This window comes from Pan paniscus, chromosome 2 (assembly GCF_029289425.2).
Source record: "Pan paniscus chromosome 2, NHGRI_mPanPan1-v2.0_pri, whole genome shotgun sequence".
NCBI classification, from domain to species: Eukaryota; Metazoa; Chordata; class Mammalia; order Primates; family Hominidae; genus Pan; species Pan paniscus.
The window spans coordinates 116708114-116727757 of NC_085926.1; the positions used below are offsets into that span (position 1 = coordinate 116708114).

General features: G+C 39.6%; 1 protein-coding gene across 3 annotated transcripts in view; it reads right to left on the reverse strand.

The window, feature by feature from the left end:
* IGSF11 (immunoglobulin superfamily member 11) overlaps positions 1-19644 on the reverse strand; it is a 463419-nt gene that overhangs the window by 53177 nt on the left and 390598 nt on the right. For 2 of the 3 annotated variants that reach the window (XR_008624841.1, XR_008624835.1), the window contains one exon: positions 7910-8021. The exons of the other annotated variant lie outside the window; for it this stretch is intronic. The gene's annotated coding sequence lies outside the window, so the exon portion shown is untranslated. The remainder of the gene's footprint in view (positions 1-7909; positions 8022-19644) is intronic. 3 annotated transcript variants of the gene reach the window in all.

Sequence of the window (19644 nt, forward strand, 5' to 3'; positions counted from 1 at the left end):
TGGCCTCAAATTTCCTTTAGAATGAATACAGTAAAAAATTTCTGAGAGACCTGAACAGTTTTCTGGAGACACCAGGAGTGTGTAGTGATTCTTTAAAGATTGGACTCTAGCCCCACCACCCACTTACTCTGCAAATATGGGCAAGTTATTTAAACTCGTTGAGCTTCAGCTTTCTCATGTGTAAAATGAGGAGCATTGCCACAATTGAGTAAGATAATGTAGGTAAAAGAGCACCTCCTGGGAGTTTCTCAAAAGATTATATACATAGAGTTACCGTACAACTCTGTGATTCCACTCCTAGGTTTATACCCAAGAGAAATGAAAACATATGCCCACACAAAACTTGTACACAAATGTTCATAGCAGCAATATATACATAATAGCCAGAAAGTGGAAAGAACTCAAATGTCCACCAACTTATGAATGGATACACAATGTATGATATACACATGCAATAGAAGATGATTCCATAATAAAAAGGGATAAAGGTCTGATTCATGCTGCAACATGGATAAACTTGAGAACATTATGCTAAGAGAAAAATTCCAGACACAAAGAACCACATATTATATGATTTCATTTATATAAAATGTTCAGAATGGAAAAATATATATGGACAGAAAATAGATTAGTGGTTGCCAGGGGATTAGGGGAGGGAAGAATGAAAGTAACTGCCAATTGATACAGAGTTTATTTAGGGGTGATGAAATGTTCTAAAGTTAGATATAGGGATTTTTGCACAATTATGTGAATACACCAAAATCCACTGAATTGTAGACCTTAAAAGTGTGACATTCATAGTATTTAAATTATATCTCAATAAGGTTGTTATTTTGAAAAAGAACATATCTGCAGCTTTTGACACACAGTAAGTGCTCAGTAGTTACTGTTATTTTTACTCTTTTTAGCAGTCCATATGTCTTCTAGCATCCCTAAATTGTTTTGACCAATGGAAGTATTTTTTTAATTTCAAAAAAAAAAAACATAGTCCCAAATATCCATGTGCAAGAAACAGCATGGAAAACTTGAGAGGAGGGCCCAAGAAGACCTTTGCTAGGTGAGATGAAGAGACAGCCATGCTCTGGTATTGGAACCTGGGAGGACCCTTAGGTATGGTAAGCTTTAGAGCTACTTGATGACTCTCAGGACTCCCTTGTGGGTACAAAGAACAGGTGGCTGCTTTCACAGTAATTATGCCAGCAATAAATTAAATTAGCTAGCATTCATTTTCCAGCTAGGTGCCAATCACCCTCTTTGTGTTACCTCATTTAATCCTCACCACTTACCTATAATTTTTATTCTATTCTAATCCCCATTTCACAGATAAGGAAACTAAGGTAGAGAGCAGTCATTTCCAGAACCAAGGTTTTTCACCATTATCATGCCACCTCTGACACAATCTTGGGAACCCAAGGAATTCTTCCCATATTTATTTAGTCATCACCATAGATAAACACATATAGGCTTACTATACCTGAGGCAGTGGTCTAAGTGTTACATATAGGTATGTTCATGTATTTAATTCTCACAACTCTCAGATGTAGCTGGCATTATTATTCTTATTTTCAGACACACATGATGCACAGAGAGGTTAGATGACATTCCCATGGCCACACAGTAGGTAGGTGACAGGATTGTTATTCGAATCTATATAGTCTGACTAGTAGGGTCTGCCCTCTTAATCACTCTGACGTATTGCTTCTCTAGCTGATGCATACAGTACTGGCTACATACCAAAACCTTGTCTAAGCCTTCCACATTTTGTTTTAAATCTTCAGAACAAAACTAGGTAATAGGCATTATTGTAAAAAATGTATTTTAGAGTAGCATGAAAATAAGTATAGAGGGTTAAAATATTCTGCACTCAATGAACAAGTTTCAAAGCCAAGACAATTTGATTTATATCAAAGTGATTTGGCACAGGAGTCCAGGCTTTTAACCACTACTCCACACTCCCTCAGCAGAGAATGAAATTTCTAGAAGTAGAGACAATGTTTATCATCATGCAATCAGAGATAAAGCTAAGACTGAAATATTCAAAATTTTTAAATGAAACAAACTAATACAAACAAGCAAATAACTTCTCCGCTTCCCCTGGCAGGATCAGGGATCACTGGACATCAGAGAATCCTGGAATTGGATGAGGAGGATATTTGCTTCCCCAAACATCAAGCTTTCATTATATCTCAGAGATTTTCTGTAGGACACACCTATCCTGTATTTAAAAAGCTGATTGGCCAAGTTGAATCAAAAAATGAGCTAATGAGCATAGTTCTTCCCCACTACCGAGTAGCTTTCCATCCCATGTTCCCTAAAGTGAAATGATGTGAGTCATGTCCATTTCCAGTTGCAGGTTCCTGAAGTTCTCTAGCCCTGCACCCCCACAGACTTGTACCACTTTGATAATGGCCTATGAAAACCTCCCCTCTGCTTCTCAAAACACACCTGTCCAAAGCAGACAGGGGGCATAAGTTTCACTTCTTTGCTTTGACACTCAGGAGCAGCCGTTTTTCCTCTTTTGTAGAGTTGAGAAAGCAATCTACTTAATGCCATTATTCTCTTATCCAATAATCCAGTTTGAGGCATGCCCAAGCCTAGAGCCTCTTCCTGACCTCTCCTCACTTCTGCCAGTACTGGGGCTATTTCTTGCACTTTCACTCTCAAAGCCGAATGTGACTGAAAGAAATATATAAAATAGAGCATTTTGGGGTCATTGTTTAGCATTATAGCTACAAGTTTGATTGGAGAGAAGACTGACACTACTGGTTAAAATGAAGTCTTTGTATTAATCTATGAATATCATCCAGGGCTTTGAAGAACAGCCGTTTTGCAACTTGCCAGTTTCATCCATTTGAAATAAATTATAGATGGTATATTTGTCCTCATGAGTTATCAGTTATATTCACGTGCATATATGTCCTAAAAATAAATATATAGTCTCAGAGCCACACATATTCCCAGCAAGTGACAAGGATTTACACACCAACATCAGCAACTTTGTAAGGAAGCTTTGTCCTTCTCATCATTCTTTTTTCTTGGTGCCAGCAGAGATTCACAAGTAGCAGTCAGCAGCAGCACTATCAAAATGTATTTTTAAGCCCATTGTGTTGTTTTGACAAACTAAACGATTAATTAACAGCAATCTAGCAAACACATCTCTACTTACAGCTCAGAGTGAAACACACAGATCGCCATAACCATTCTATAGTCACCATTTACTGCGGAAGAATACTGCCTAATTAATTATAATTGATCACAAAGATTAGATTCAAATTCCACTAGCAGGGCAGAAGAAGCCCAAACAGAGGAAATAAATCAGAAAACTATTCTCTGAATCCATAATGAACTAACAAGCTTTGGAGATAAACAGATTTGTTTTAATTGTAGTTTTTAAAAAATAATTTAAGAACACTTCGAGGTCTTTGGAGAGAGAATATAGATTGGGAAAAGGGTAGAGCCAAACTCCAGAAAGCATGGATTCAGGTGAATGCTGAAGGTCTGGTCTCTGACTCAGTATTTAAGAAAACTGTAACGTGTCCCACACAGTGGGGATTAGGTACGTGACCTGTTAATCATGTTCTCCCTGAACCAAAGACAACTCCTTGGAAGCTGGAAGAACACACAGCTTTCCCTTCTTAGTTCTCATAGTGAATGTCCACTTTTCCTACCCACCACCCATTTCCCCTCCCTCTGACTATAGAGTCTCCCCTCCTAGCCATGGGCATGGATACAGGATCTAGACACGTCAACTCTCCACTCCCTGGCCCCAGTCCATTGCTCAAGCCAAGATGAGGACTTGAGACCCACCGAAAGCCTTCTGAAAGACTTATAAAACTAGAGTTGGAAGAGAGAAACTTCATTCCATATCCAGCCCCCTTTCTTCTTTGCCTGGGAAGTTGCAAAGAAGTAAACTCCATGACGGATGCAGAGAAAAGATATGGAGAGTGTAGTCCTAGCTCCAGTTAGTAGGTTCTCAGGTTTCTGAGAGTTCATGAAATCTGTCTTTCAAGAGACTTATTTTTGCTTTAGGTAGTTCAAGTTGGGTTCTAAGAGAGTCCTAACATTCTGCCATGTAAGTTAACTAAGTCTAGAAACTCCTCAGTGAAGAAGTGTCCATTATAGAAATAGTCAGATACAGGATTAAGGCAACTCTGGATCAGAGGGAAGCCTTTTACAAATTCTTGGCTTGGCTGCTGGAGTCTCATCTTCTTTACAGGCTACACTAAAACTGCGGGTCTTAGGGTCAGAACTGGGTAGTGGAGAGATCAAGAGCATTGTAGTGATAAAGATCTGGCTACATGTTGTGGCTCCTTGATCTTAACCAAATGTATGAACCTTTCTGAACAATAAATTCCCAATTTGTAAAATTTGGATAATAATCCTTCATTGGAGTTGGTGAGAATTGAATGAGATATGCATGAAAAGTTAACAAATAACAGTACCTGAAACAATACATATGGACTCCCAGCTTAAATATGACATCACAACTCTGCCATTATTGTTGCTTTCCTACTCTATCTTGACAACTGAACACTACAGTACACAAACCTTCTTTCTCCCAGCACAAGAGAACATGGCAAATGAGTAATTAGGAGCTAAAATCCTGTCCCATCTATAAAATATTAAAATCTGATTTTAGCTTAGAGCTTGCTAGATGTAATAGATATACAAGAATAGTCATGGATTTATTAATGTAGTTGGTTGTATTAGTAATGACCTCACTAATTTTAAATAACTTGGGAGAAGGCCAGCCCAGTTATGGGATACTTTTTTAAAGTACACTTTAATTGCTTTCAAACATATTCAGTAACTAAAATAATTCTGAAAAGAATTGCCTAGGAGAATCTATTATGTGATACAGTGACAAAAATGATTTATAATTAGTACATCAAAAGTTAGTATATAAAATATCAGGTTAATTATCATCATCTATGGTGGAACAAAAAAGGTCTTGCTGTCATACCAGAAAAGCTGGCTTCTCCATATCCTTGCTTATGAAATAGGAATGAAAATGCCTAAAACATGGCATTACTGTGTGGCTTAAAATTAAATGAGTGAGAGTGAAGTTATAAACCCTGTAAGGCAGAGTTTATATGTAGCTCATGATGGTATCCCACAAGAGTGCCTGACACTGGGCAATCTCTGCATAAATACATAAATAGATGAGTAAGTGTGCAAGTACATAATACAAAGCTTAGCCTGTAAGGTACCAGGACTTGGTGTTTCAGGAAGTACCTCTATGTCTCTCTACCCTTTGGGTGATCTTCCACTCAAAGATCCTTTGAATATGTAGAACGTTTGGGGTCTTGCTCTTACACTGGCTATCTTTACTGGGAATCACTCATTGGAGTGGGTGTCCAGCAGCCTTGCTTATACCCCATGGACTGGTCATTTTGGCCACATTTTTTTGGACCAGAGATGGACATTTGACCCAATAAGTTTTCATTCGATTTTTACAACTCAGAGTTTGAAATTGAGGCTAAGAGAGTCTACCTCTTTGCAGGTCAGTTGCTAGAACAGTAACATATAAACTGAGGAGCTATGACAAACCATATGCCATCATGTGGACCACAGAAGCAGGTCTGAGAGGAAAACAAAGAGGCTTTCAGAAAGAGAAAATATTCCCTTCCTAGTTCAAGGTCCTAGTTAAAGTCTAACTGTTTCCCTGTCCTTGGGATTTATAAGATGTTCTCCATATCCTTATGATAAATTATCCCTTTGTACTAGCTCAGGATATAAGCAAAATAACTTCAGTAAAACAGGGACTGGATAAGGAATCAGTTATTTTAAAAAGGCAAATAGATCAATAAGGGGTACACAATCTGCCCGAGATACATTTTTTTTTTTTTTTTTTTTAGTCTACGGCGGTGGGCCAAAGGTATGCTTGTGTTGATGGTAGATTTACATATGTGCTGATGTATTTGTATGAATGGCTCAGAACTTTTTAGGATCAGCTGACTGTGTTATAACACTTTCTTTCACATTACCTGATGTTTTAATTTTTTTATTTGTAATGTTACAACTTCTAACATCTATTTTCTTTACTACTGAACAGAAGAGGTCACTGAGAAAGAAAGAAAAAGTGACTTATCCAAGATTTTATTTTCACGTGCGTCCATGTGAAGACGAGTCACGGCACCAAATTTCACGTGCGTCCGTGTGAAGAGACCACTAAACAGGCTGTGTGTGAGCAACAAGGCTGTTTATTTACCTGGGTGCAGGCGGGCTGAGTCTGAAAAGAGAGTCAGCGAAGGGAGATAGGGGTGGGGCCGTTTTACAAGATTTGGGTAGGTAAAGGAAAATTACAGTCAAATGGGGGTTGTTCTCTGGCGGGCAGGAATGGGGGTCACAAGGTGCTCAGTAGGGGAGCTTTTGAGCCAGGATGAGCCAGGAGAAGGAATTTCATAAGATAATGTTATCAGTTAAGGCAGGAACCGGCCATCTGGATGTGTGTGTGCAGGTCACAGGGGATATGATGGCTTAGCTTGGGCTCAGAGGCCTGACATTTATAGTCAGCAAGAAGCAAGAAACACAACTCAACCCCAGCCTTTCTGTCTATAAGTGCCATGCTCTTTCCAAACCAAGCTCAAGAATGGGAGGAAAACTGCATGGGTATTTTGGACTTGAAGGCAGCGGATCTCAACCATTTTAACATGGGAAAACTTTTTTACAGGCAAAAGATTTCAAACATCTGTTCTTCAGAATAGGCATACTGTTTTTGTTTTTTTCTTTTTATAGACAAGGTCTCACTATGTTGTTGCCTGGGCTGGACTCAAATTCCTGTGCTCAAGTGATCCTCCTGCCTCAGCCCCCCTGAGTATCTGGGACTACAGGCATGTGCCACTGTACCCATATCAAGAATAGGCATACCTTTTATATTCACTACTGAGAAAAAAAATTAAGATGAGAAAAATTAGGAAATATCAATAATGTTTTAAAAATAAATTTGTGTGTTATTAACCAATACAGCAATATGAAAAGTTTGTGTGCTTATATATGTTGGGAGGAAGGAATTAAGACAGAGAGAAAAAAAACACATAATTGAGCAGTTACTCTATTTTTAATTTATTCTAAATATAGTGGCTGGTGTACTTAAGGATTTCTAATCTTTAATGTTATACAAAGACATCCACAGGAACCTTACCCCTCCGGATGGAAACTCCTCCAATGAGGACAATCAACTGTTTCTAATTTCAGACATTCCTGAAGAGGTTTCAGACTCTTCAAAAATGGCTTCATTTATTAACAACTGTCTAGAGAGACAGCCTTACTTTACCTATCTCATTCTTGGTTTCAAGATTTTCTTGGTAGGAGAGAGAGGAAAACTTGGGTTTAGCATACCAGGGTTTGATCTGGAAAACAGAAGCCACTCAAGGTATTGTAAATAGGAAGGGATTTCTTAAGTAAATTAGGAGAAAACACAATTTTCATTAGGAATGAGAGAGTGAAGGTCAAGGAGGCTACTGCCATCTTTTGGAAAACACAGAACAGCATGATTCATAGAAAAGCCGTCAGCAGTGGCCACAGCTACCTGCAGCACCACCTGGGTGATTCCCAGGAGGATGCCCAGAAGTACTAGCTCAACCCTATGTCTGCAACTGTTGTGTCTATGCCCCTGCCCACAGCTGCAGTCAGGGAATAATGGCTTCCCCATTTCTACCTCTGCGAATCTCATGAGAGTGCCTCTCATTGGCAGAATATGACCTGGAATTATACTGACAAGAAATGATGAGAAATGCAGTTCTCAGCTGATTTGATAATGGATAACCCAGCACAATCCACCCCTTTTCCCGTTTAAACCCAGAAAATCCTTGCAACACATATTTAGCTTCTAACCAACACCAGCAACAAATTAATGAGTCTGCCTAATATGATGTGTCTGCTCTTATATAAATGTAGATGCACTCACCCACTCTTGGAAAGGTGGAGACTCAAAGTTTCCCTTCAGAACTGTAGCCATCTCTGGGTAGTGTTAATTCTCCTTCTAGTTTAGTCAGAGTCCTTCTTTGATAATCAGTAAACTAAAAATTAAATTACAAGTTAATCACAACTAACAAACTTCTGTATGGAAAAGAGAAGATAAGAAGATGTACATACATATGCAAGAAACAATACATAGTTAACATGGTCCTCATTTTTGCAAGCAGTTACAAGGCCATACTTAGACTTTAAACTTCTTTCTTCTACAACCCACTCTGTTTCCTTTACAATCAATCAGTCAGCATCTAAGCCAGTCATAGCTTTTTATCTGTTGGAATAACTCAAATCTCTACTCCTGAAGGTGCCTGTAGTGGGTTGCTGTATGCTTCCACTAACTTCCTGCATAAGGAATGCATACCAATAAATCCCCTAGGCTCCCAGCACAAATTCCCTAGGCTCCACCTTATCTTCTTTATGTGATAGCAACCCTACTTCCCATTCATAATCAGAATCAATCACCAGTGATACAGTAACTCTTCTCTATTTCTTGGTCCAGTGGTATGAGAAACTCCTAAAAGGCCAAACTGTTGTCTCAACTTTCAGTAAGGACTAATGTAGAACCCTGGTGAAAGGGTTTCTCATGTAGCAACTAAGACTCTAGTTGTGGGGCCAGAATGCAAAAATTGGCTTTCTAGACCCATATATTTTATTTACAATGAGATACATGGTATCATATATGTGTTCCTAATTTTGAATGTTTACTGCATCCTGTTTCTGAGTGAATGATGGACACTATAAGATCAGTGAATCCCATGAGTGTGACACTTTCTGTAACTTTCTTTTTATTTAGGCTACAAAATAAAATCCTTTGGTCGGAATAAAAATATTTTGTGTGATACCAAGACAGTGAATAATGCATTCAATAAGTCTACAGATGGTGGTACTGGCAGAAGCATTGCCAGCAAAGAAGGCAGACCCAAGTCCATATTATGCATCTATTCCAGGAAGAAAAAAAATTGCTGCCCCCTCAATGATGGAAGGATTCCAATGTAATCAACTTGCCACCAGGTGGCTGGCTGGTCCTCCTGGGGAATGTTGCCATATTGAGAGCTCAGCTTTGGTCTCTGCCGTTGACATGTTGACATGCCAGGCACTCAGCAGTGGCAGTCAGATCAGCCTCGGTGAGAAGAACTCCATGTTGTTGAGCTCATGAATAACATTCATTCTTGTTAACATGGCCACTTTTTTGATGAGCAGATTATGGAGTGGCTGGATAAAGAAGCTGAAACCATCCACAGAATAAGTCATCTAGCCTCTGTGATTATTGAGAGTCTTCTCTGCAGCAGATCCCCTTAGGTAAGCAGTCCCCCTGGTAACAATTATCCTTAACTCTACACCCATTCCAAAAGGTCCATCTACATACCTCTTTCTCTGAGTTCCCTGTCCCAACACCTCCAATCTGAAACTTATGAAGCCCCTGACCATCCAGCCAAAGTATTTGCCACTTCCCAATATCGATCTATACTTCTGCCTACCTCTTATAATTCTTCCCATAGGTAAGTAGGTGGTATTCTCTTTCTTACTGTCCTCTAGAGCTACCTCTGCAATGCAGCAGCAATCCATTACTGTCTGGTACCAGAACATCATGTAGAATCATCTATAAATCAGAGGACCCAGTTTTTTTTCTTCTCTAGTCAAATAATCATAAATAGCTTCCCATGATGCCACAGGTGTGGGATCAGGGGTATGCAGAAATACAGAAGTAGATGCCATTAGAGTCTAAACCACTTTCTCAAGAAACTCCTTCCTTCAGGACTTACTCAAACCCAATCTCATACATACCATTTCCACATGATTATGGAATGTGCTGCACATGCTAACTTTATGGTTTGGTTAAATACATAATACTCAGTAGATGATGGGTAGTTCAGGTTGTATGACCACATATTGTCCAATAGTCAGGGATTTGTCTCTACCAGGCCTGTTAGCAAGCTTAGAGCTGCTTTCACCAGGGTATGACTTTACTTTATAACCATAGAGGTGTATACCAGGATTCTTTAATCAGCATTTTCCTGGGATTCAAGGAAATATTCCTGCATGTCACAAACATTTTGCTACATCTGATTTTATAATATTCAAGTCACAGAGTACCTTGTTGTACATGTTGTATAGCCTTCTCTTGCTCTGGGCTCTAATTAAAACTGACAGCCTTATGGGTTATTAGGTAAATGAGTCAAAACATCACATTGAATTATGGTATTCAAAGAAGTCAGCCAGTGTTGTACTTCTTTCTAAGTGATCAGCAGTAACTTTACTAAGACTTTAGAGGGGATAACTCAACACCCCAGACCACTGAACTTCTATAAACTGCTCTAAGGTGATGAGCCTACACTTTTCACGTGAGATAGTTCTACCCTCTTACACATATGTGCTGATGAAGGCATCTAGAATATTTTCTAATCACTGGGGCAATTGGTAAAATATGACTTCCCAAAAGGTATCATCAGTTCAGAGCTAAAGTCTAGGAATTACAAAAAAAAAAAAAAATGTGTTCTTTCACTTTCCAAGAGTGTAAAAGCCTTAGAAAATGGCTACACAAGCCTTTTGGGAAGGCTAGGAGGATTACTTACAATGTACTATTTGTGGAAGCGCTGTTGAGTTCTTCCTCCAGGGAAGACTGCCTTTCCTTCATTCAAGCATCTTTGGGTCTGTGAACTAGTTCCAGTCTGAATATTGTATGAGAGAACTTAAATCACTATTTTAAGTTGGGGCCCTTTGCTCACCAGACTTACAGTTTTTCAATTATTCAGATGAAATAAGGCTCTATTAGACTGCTCATCTATTTCAGTCCTAAGGGTAACAAGACTAACTACTTATCTCCCCATATCCTTGCAGGCAAAATCATTCTGATTATTGTTCTGGACTTGTATCTCATGATTATAACTATGCATCCCTTGTCTTTGGTGGTTAGGCATTACTATTTGTCCTCTTTTATCCCAGGATGACAAATCTCCATTTGTTTACAGGAGCCCATTTCAATCATGGCTTTTCCCAACACCACTCTCAGCCTGTAGAGGACAGCCATTTAAGAGTTTTTCCAAAGACAGCAGTGTTCCCCCTCACCAATGCCTTGCTCCATGCCTCAGTGGAAAGAATGCTATCCAGGCTCTCCTAACAAAGTGAGGAAGGGGGTCATGTGTGATAAACTTTATCCAACATTTCTCTCTTGCAAAGGCTTCAGGTTCATTCCTCTACATTTTACATAGGAAAGCCTGGCTTCTCAACTTTATTTAACCTAATCCACAGTTGAATCCAGGTTTAAGTCCACCAAATGAGTAATTATTTGAATTGATATCATTTGTTTCTGATAAAACTTTGAATCTAATTTTGATAAATTCAGGCCAATCCAATACTGTGTTATTTACTTTTTGGTCCAACACCCTTAGAATCTATTGGTAAAATCTTCTTTCAATGAATATGCTGTCTCCTCCAAGTTTAGACTGTGTTATCTTATACCTGGAGTCTGTTGAGATCCTATACTAGTTTGGGCCTGGAGGCAATGAGAGATGGTGGGAGTGAGCCTTGAGGATAATTTGTTTCTCCTAATTGCTTTGGGTAATTTTATTGTAGTGTTTTTAAGAATGAGGAGACAAACCGCCTGCTAGATGGAAGAAGGGACTCATTTTTCTTTTTCTTTTTCTTTTTTTTTCCAATTGTCTTTTTTTTTTAATTTTATTATTATTGTACTTTTAGGGTACATGGGCACAATGTGCAGGTTAGTTACATATGTATACATGTGCCATGCTGGTGTGCTGCACCCATTAACTCGTCATTTAGCATTAGGTATATCTCCTAAAGCTATCCGTCCCCCCTCCCCCATCCCACAACAGTCCCCAGAGTGTGTTGTTCTCCTTCCTGTGTCCATGTGTTCTCATTGTTCAATTCCCACCTATGAGTGAGAATATGTGGTGTTTCGTTTTTTGTTCTTGCGATAGTTAAAGGACTATAAATCATGCTGCTATAAAGACACATGCACACGTATGTTTATTGCAGCACTATTCACAATAGCAAAGACTTGGAACCAACCCAAATGTCCAACAATGATAGACTGGATTAAGAAAATGTGGCAAATATACACCATGGAATACTATGCAGCCATAAAAAATGATGAGTTCATGTCCTTTGTAGGGACATGGATGAAATTGGGACTCATTTTTCTAACAAAGGAGTTCAGAATTATTTGGTGTTCAAGGTCCAAGTATTCAGCAGAATCCATCCAAATGTCTGACTCTAATCCTAGGAATCACATGCCTTCATTATTCTCCCCAGGGCACCAAGAAGCATCCATCCCAAAGTCCTACAATTAATCAATTCCTCCATAATATTCTATTACAATAGCCACTTTGTCTCCCAAAGCTTTATGTCAAATAGACACTTAATTGTGGGCAAATGTAAATGAAACTTTGACTAAATTTTATCACTACATGCCATAGATTACCAGTATTCCAATTTTTCCTGGTGATGAAGTCATTTCCACTTTTAGGTCGAACTAAGTCAAATAACCAATTCTGTATAACATATTTAAGGTTGTATTTCCTGGAATCTACACTGATACTAAAAACCTTATTAACGAGAGCTTGGTCAATATGATGATTAATTAAGGTATTTGGGGATTATATTAACACTTTAATTAGTGAATTTTGAGAGGCAGATTGCCCTCTATAATGTGAGTGGGCCTCATCTATATTATGTTAAAGTTCTGACTAGAACCATAAGACTATCCTGCCCAAACTAGAGGCCTACCAGCAAACTGCCTTCAGACTTTACCTGCACCATCAGCTCTCCTAGGTCTCCAGGCCACCGGCCTGTAGAAAGGAACTACCCCACCAACTTTTATGGGTCTCCAGCCTACCAGATTTTGGACTCACCAGCCTCCATAATTGCATGAGCTTTTTATAATAAAACCTTTTTTTATTGTATACACACACACACACAAACACATATCCTATGTGTTTTGTTTTTGTGGAGAACCCTGAATAACACAGTCAAAAAATCAGAAGCTACTCTAGATATTTCAAGCAGGAAGAGATTTAATATAAAGAGTTAGAAATTTACACAACTGCTCTAAAAGTTTGCAGTTTCAAAGGTCAAGGAGACTGCTGCTGGCTCTCAGAAAATCTAGAAATACAAGAATCACAGGGAAGTCACTGCTAATGATCTCAGCTGCCTGCAGCAGTGAAGAAGGTGATTCTCAGGAGAATGTGCAGAAGCCACTGGCATGGCCCTATGCCTGCCCTTTGGTATAGCCTATACACCTGCCCATAGCTGCCTCAGAAACTCATGCTATTTTTTTCTTTTAGGCATCCAAGTCCTATATAAGTAGATATCATTAGCTAAATCAGACACACAATCTGCTGAGAAGAGAATATGGGAAATGTAATTGTAAAAAAAATTGAATCATGGATCAGGGCAGAGGGAGCAAGGGGTTGCTGTTGTTAGGAGAAAAGCTTTTGGCAAATTAAATTTAACAAAGTTTATTTAAGCAAAAAACAATTCATGGATTGGGCAGCACTTAGAGCCAGAAGAAGTTCAGAGAGCTCCACCCTACAATGTGGGCAGTGAGTATTTATAGACAGAACATAGAAGTACAGAAATAGCTTGAAAGGTTACAGCTCAGAGTTTGCCTTATTTGGACATGGTCTGATCAATTGGCATCCTGTGATTGGCTGAAGCTTAGCTGCTGCTTGTGATTGGCTGAGATGTGGTTGTTTTTTATACTCCATGATTAGGTTTTCAGTTTGTTTATGTACCATGTTAGGTTGCTTTTTTCTTTCTTTTTTTTCAGTAGGGTTCAAAGTATGAAGACAGCCTCAGGTCAATGGCCTCTTGCTTATTTAATTTAACATTGTGAGTGTTCAGAAGGGGCAAAAATGTTTCTGAATTGACAATAGAAAAAGAGGGCCTATAGCGAGCGTGCTTAGTGGACACAGAATACCTGTGATAAAGCATAGCCCAGGACAGTTCCTAATCATATATTACAAGAGCACAGAAAGAGCTGAAAGGAACCTTAGCAGTTATGGGACCAGCTCTTCATTTGGTGACAAGGAACTAATTAACACAGAGGGAATGAAACCTTCCTAAGGTCATATTGTTAGTCATTGGCATAGTCACAATTTGAACCCATAAACCATTTAAGATTCTTTCCACCACTCAGTGGTTGCAGTTCGAGTTATCTTCTGAAATCTCACCAAAAGTATGTTTTTCACTCCCCGACACCATGCTCCTGGGGTTTCCATCCTTCACCCCAGCAAGCTGCTCCACTATTTTGGATAACACATCCCTGACTCTGTACATATTAACTAATTGCTCCCTAAAGATTAAAGTGCCCAAAGCACTTTATTTTTAGTGGGAGGGATCTTGGTTTATTAAAGATTCAGACACCCAAACAGATCTTTTTTCCAGTTTCCCTTCTTTATTTCTTTCTTCTTCTAGCTTTTCCTTTGGGGCCCAGGTTCTTTGGTCATCAGAAAAGAACATTCTCTCCTCTACAGTAAAACTTACCTTCCATTTCTCTGTACAAACAAATCATGACTGAAGCCACCCTGGACACTGCCAATAAAATCTGCCTCGGCCAGGCTTTCCTTCTTCTTGGTCCACAACCACCCTAGTCAGCACCACAAGCCTTCCTCTGAGTCTCAGATACCTTTTTTGTTCCCCTCGCAAATCTATTCCCATGGCTTTACCATTCAGCTTATTATCTCTGTCCAGATAAACATTAGCATAGCACATTATCGTATCTAAAACCCAACCATACTTCAACCTCTCTAATTTCAGGTTAGGGTGACTTAATCCTTTTGGAGAACGAAAATTTCACAACATTTCTGTCCTTTGGTAATAGGAGTAGGATTGTGATTTTGCCAGGCCTATAGGAAGAATAAGAGGGCTATGTGAAAGATTCTGCTTTGCCAAACCTGTACACACTAGCCCTTGCGATCCTAAGGATCAGCAGACAGATAAGAAACATTGTAATGGTAAGAGCCTGGTGCTGCAAAACAAGCCTTCTGCAAAAACAGGGCTGAACCATGAGGCTGAGCACTAGGGCCCAGTGAAGTCTCCTCATGTCTAAAATCTAAACACTTCTATCTGAAAACATGGATGATCTTGTCTCAATGGCATGTGTGCAGAGACAGAAAGAGATGGAATGCCCCATGAAAAGGACAAACTCCATTTACCAACTAGCTTCATGGCAGGAAGGAGAAGAGAGAAGAGTGCATAGCTGCATGGCTTGAGCCCTGCCTGCTGCGAGCAGAAGTTTAGAAATCTGACCAGTCTGATTACGTGTACCTTTTCCATAGGGCTAATGGGGCAGTACCAGGAAGGAGCTGGAGAAAGAGAATGGTCTAGTAGGGGTAGAGGGGTTGAACAGCTTGCCTCTGTGCACCCAGTGCTCTCTTTTGTTGAAGAAATCATCTTCTCATTCACAGAGCAAAGGTTAGGATTCTGGGTGGACTGGGTGCCCTGAGTTTGGTCTTTGCTAGACATACCTCCCTTCTCCTTATTACATAAACCATCACATCTTCTCTCATGCCAGGCGTTGCTGGAATAAGGTGAGTTGGCTGAACCCAGGATGAGTATGGAGTGTCTGCCAAGGCTTGTTCCTGATTTCTTTCCAGAACTTGTCCATTTCCCAATAGAACAAATACCAAAATAGATAAAATTTCACAACTCTCTAACTGACAGGAAAAGAAAATGTCCTTGTTCAACTTAAAATGGTTTTGCATCAGAGGCTCCAGAGAATTCTTGAAGAGATTGGCACTGGCCATGCATAGGCCAGAATGTACGCTTTCCAATTATCTGACATCCTCTTCCAACACATCCAGGGCACTCTCTGCATCTCATTTGCATCAAATTCATTTTAGTACATTTTTGATTACTGCTTTATTATTCCCTTTTCAATCCCAAACTTTCAATAACAAAGGTTTATTATCTTAAGTAATTCCCACGCTTATAAGCAACCTTTAAACTCCACTATCCCTTCACCCCCACTGTCCACAAACTACCCTCCTTTCCACCAGCCCTGACTGCACACACATGAATATTCCTCATTACCTCTCCTATTACTGGCATGAAGCATTTCATGTAAAATCCTCAAGACTTGGACAGAAGCTATCAGTCATAGAAAGGTGATCCTTCAAACTTGCTTAGAAAATATTCCTTTTTCTCATACCCACCATTTCTGATGTCAAGAGAATCAACTGTCTGCTATAACTCTCAGAAAAATAGGTCATGGTTTCTTAATGACAATTGCTAGTACGATAGTAAAATGTGTCTTGAGACTTTAGTGATTGAGTCCAAGGTTAAAAAGAAGAAAAAAAGACAAAGGCAGTTGAGAGAATTGGACATGACAGGAGAGTACAGATAGAACATGGAACAAAACCAAGAAAAAGAAAAATTAGAAAGGGCCACATGACCCCTTCTCAGCGTCCCTCAAGTTTTAGTGTTCTAGAGTCAGCATGTTTACTTGCCTTTACAGGCAGGTAGAAAGTGGCAGGTATAATAATATGTCCCTGGAACTCATAGCCCTCCCTGTAGGAAAAGATGTCAAGTGACCAAGTTACAGTAAGGCAAGCTGACCCATATCATTTGAATGGCCATTGCCCTTCAAATTCTAATTTCTGAAATCTCACCAGTTATCCATGACCCTGTGTGGTTCCCATCCCCAAACCGTTACTAGGGTTTTGAAGTTTTTTAATAACCTAACTTCCCTGTGCTCATTGACCCACATGGAATTTTTTACTCCCCACTGAGAGAGAATTACCAAGTTCACACAGAGAGGTTAACAACCATGGAGAAAGGCTAATGGTTCCTGCTGCATCTTTCATGCTCAGACTCTAGAACTGAGACTGGAGAGGTGAGCAAATCCTAGACGATGCCAGACAGGTGAAAAATGAGCTGTGAACTCCCCCCTGCTGGAGGAGGCAAGGCCTCTGGTTAAATCATAATGGCACAGTTGATCACAGTTGATGCGATCTCAGGAGGAGGCTTGCCCCACTAATCCCTCAGGAGACAACTGTCCATGTATAATGCCTCCACCTCATTAGAGCTTCAGTTCATTTATTAAATATTGAACACATCAGTTGGTTCTCTTTGGTGTGGACGAGCAGAATCCTTGTTCTTGAAGGGGGATGCTGTGTATCCTCCTGAGAAAGTCCAGTTGGCCATGCTAATTGCTAACAGATTTCTCACACACTGTTATTTCTTCATCTGCCCAGGAAGTACATGCTGCACCACAGGAGATGTGGGACAGAACTTGGTTGCTAGGAGTCTTAATGATAGTGGCAATTAATTATTCACACCACTAAAAAGAAAAAAACTTAATGAGCAGCCCAGCAATGGAGCCTACTCTAGGAAGTTGAATAAGATAAGGAAAAAACAAAGAAACCCCTGGTCACTTAGTCCATCCACTGATCTTCAGGTGAGACCATGCTCTATGGTAGAACTAGAAAGGACCTAGTCTAAAACCCTCATTTACAGATAATGGAACACTGAGATCTGAAAGAAGGAACTAACTTGCCCAAGGCACAAAGAAAGTGAGTGGCCCTGAGCTTTTACTATGTGTTGCATTCTAAGAATTTTGTGTGTATATAGTAATTTAATCTTAACAACTCTGCAAACTAGGCACCTGATAGTAAAATCTGGATGATTACCGGTTTCATCAAAGGTGCCTGTAATCAGGAAATTTACTTCAGAGAAGCTGCCCTTACTTAAATGTCCGTAACCTGTTTGACCTTTCCCCAGACATTTGAACCAATGGATGCCCCACCCAAGAGGAACCACCCCAGGGTAAGCCAAAGCACGCAGACTTTTTGACCTGTATATGGAGTTCTAAAACAATGAGACAGAAAGAGTCCAGTTAGATGAGAGACAAAGGAAGTACCCTCCATGATATGCTAGAACAGTCTAGACTCAGTGTTCTTGTGGCCTCTGTTTTCTATCATTGAATGCCTGGTATGATCAAGCTCAAAATAAATTTTCTTTTTCTTAGGCTAGTTTCTGCTTCTTGCAATCAAAATTCTCCTAAAGACAGTGGAATGTTACTCAGCCTTAAGAAGGATAGAAATTCTGACACATGCAACAACATGAAAGAACTTTGAGGACATTATACTAAGTGAATTAAGTCAGTCATAAAAGGATAAATATTGTGATGATTCCACTTATATGAGGTGCCTAGAGCAGTCAAAATCATAGAGTCAGGAAGTAGAATGGTGGTTTCCAGGAGCTGAGAAGGGGTGGAATGAGTGAGTCAGTGATTACCAACAGCAACTAATAATAAAACAATTATAACAATATACTGTAATAAAATTTGTGTGAATGTGGTCTCCCTCTCTCTTTCCTTCTCTCTGCCTCTCTCTTAAAGTATCTGTGCTCACCTATTTTCACATCACAGTTGACTGTGGGTAACTGAAACTACAGAAAGGAAAACCTGAGTATATTAATTCCATTTTCATGCTGCTGATAAAGACATACCCGAGTCTGGGTAATTTATAAAGAAAAAGAGGTTTAGTGGGCTCACAGTTCCATGTAGCTGGGGAGGCCTCACAATCATGATGGAAGGCTAAAGGCACATCTTACATGGTGGCAGACAAGAGAGAATGAGAGCCAAGCAAAGGGGGTTTTCCCTTATAAAACCATCAGATCTCATGAGACTTATTCACTACCACGAGAACAGTATGAGGAAACTGCCCCTGTGATTCAATTATCTCCCACTGGGGTCTCTCCCACAACACATGGGAATTATGGGGGCTACAATTCAAGATGAGATTTGGGTAGGGACACAGCCAAACTGTATCACTGAGAAAGCAAAGTCTGTGGTCTAGGTGGTAGAGGACCAATAAAATCCCTAGTTTTCTTCTCTTCAAGGGACCCCAAGCCCAACGAGGAACTTTCAGAATTCTAGCAAGAAAGCCTGATGGGCATCAACAATGAGCCTTCTACATACTAGGCAAGTGGATGGTCTTAGGATAGAAATTTGGCAAAAATTTATCTATCTATCTGTCTGTCTGAGGCAATACATGTATATTGCTTTAATTTGCCAACTCACATGATTAAAGCCACCACCTCAGCAGTCAGGAAACTCTGATTGCATTTTGATCTTTACCTCAATGTTAAGACCCATAGATCAGTGCCATTTTCTTTCTTAATATTCCATTTGCCTACATCAGCCATGAGTGAGGGGCCATGCTCTGTCTTCATGGAGCAAATCAGTGTTAGTGTTTTGGGAGTCAGTGGACACCAGCAATATTTTGTATCATCAATATAATCAAGTATTTAGCCATATAAAGCAAAATTGAAGCAAAGTTTTCCATTTAAAAATCCATATGTTGTTTCAATTGTGAAGAATTAAATTATTCTGTTGTGTTTGTTTTCCAAACCAGAGGCTTAGAATCAGCCTGAAAACTCATCCTGTGATTTAAACGTGTTCACCACTCAAAGCCAGCCCTTTAGCTTTTCTTAACTCTTGAGTAGAAAAGGTGGAATTCTTTCCCTTCTCACCAGAATAAAGAGCTGATCTGGATGAGAGGAAGGGATGGTTAAAAGAGCAGAGGACACAGGATGCAAAATGAAGGAAGCAGTACTGTAGACTGAGAAAAAGTATCAGAATGGCCACAGGCAGAGCTGCATAACAGTATAAAATATTAACAGCACAGAGAAAAAATATTGTTT